Source organism: Eurytemora carolleeae, unplaced genomic scaffold (assembly GCF_000591075.1).
Source record: "Eurytemora carolleeae unplaced genomic scaffold, Eaff_2.0 scaffold1287, whole genome shotgun sequence".
Taxonomy (NCBI): Eukaryota; Metazoa; Arthropoda; class Copepoda; order Calanoida; family Temoridae; genus Eurytemora; species Eurytemora carolleeae.
In genome coordinates this window covers 1-1273 of record NW_019397189.1, presented here as the reverse complement: position 1 = coordinate 1273, position 1273 = coordinate 1, and the positions used below count along the sequence as shown (strand labels likewise).

At 33.2% G+C, this 1273-nt stretch overlaps 1 long non-coding RNA gene across 1 annotated transcript in view; it reads left to right on the top strand.

Moving 5' to 3' along the window:
• The window catches only part of LOC111712621 (uncharacterized), a 3025-nt gene extending 2390 nt beyond the window's left edge, over positions 1-635 (top strand). The window contains exon 3 of the long non-coding RNA XR_002767506.1: positions 576-635. This is a non-coding gene — a long non-coding RNA (uncharacterized LOC111712621). The remainder of the gene's footprint in view (positions 1-575) is intronic.
• The last annotated feature ends 638 nt before the right edge of the window (positions 636-1273 follow it).

Sequence of the window (1273 nt, the reverse complement as noted above, 5' to 3'; positions counted from 1 at the left end):
CTCTGGGGAACATCAGATATAACTTTCATGGGTCGTGATCGAGAGCTAAAGTGATTAGCTTTCAGCCTATACCCCCTTTCATTTTTCTTTACAGTCCCTTTAAGATTACAAAAATGTTTCCTTGAAGACAACTTATCTAACAATAAAGTCTTGATTGTTTAAATAAGTAAAACTTAACAATTTTTATTTCACTTGACATATTTAATTTGTTATGATATTAAATCAGTAAATCTAGAATATGCAATTTCTCGTGCGGAATGTTTAAAGCCAGGTATTAATTCATCTGTTTGTAATGAATCTAGGTCCCGAGAATACTTGACTCTTAGTCAAATCTAAGTCTCTCTGACTCTATCTCTAGCCAAAACTCAAGGCTCTATACACGTCCGTCTAAATCAACGATTCGTACTATACTCCTTTATTAATACAGGTAAATATAAACTGACCGGAATGGCCTTTCAGGGTCAACATGCACATAGATAAAATAGATAACTGAACATAGATAATAAAGATCGTACTAATCATGATAACATAATTTATTACATGTTTCCCCTTTGTGTAATATTTTTAATATTTAGGAATCTGGAGGAATATGTTCTTGGGCCCAACCTAAACCAGATTATGAGTCAACCGGGAAATGTGGTGAAACAGGATCCATCGGCCCTTATAACCAAGGAACTATTTGCTACTGTGGATACTGCTGGAAGCCTAAAGTGGTAGATTTGTGCAGGTAAAAACAATTGATTTATCAATTAAAGATATTCTTCCAATTTATTCCTAAAAACTTTCAATAAAGTCCAATTAACATGAGACACAGTAATTGTGCAGTGTTAACAGACCCAATGCACTCATTATGAGATTTAATAAGAGGGTCTGGGTAGACATAATACAGGGAGTCCTAATAAACATGGAAATTGAGATACAACTTGACTGTCGTCTTTGATTTCTGGTATTTAATGCATGGGAAAGAAAGGAAAAAACGAGGCTGTATGTATGATGAGTTTTTCATTAAAGTGGTCTGTCTACCTTTCTTGTAACTTAAAAATTGACAAAGATGATATTAAGACAGTTTTGATTTATTAAAAAAATTGAAATTTGTACAAATTTTGCAATACCTCTGTCAATTTTGAAGATACCAAAATGAAAGACCACATTTAAAAAAATCTCAAGCAATAATTGTGTTCATGAAAAAATGCCGCATGGATCGAAGACGACATAAAAGTCATCACTTGATTCCTATGTTTATTGGGACACACTGAGTTGAGCTGAGAATTAA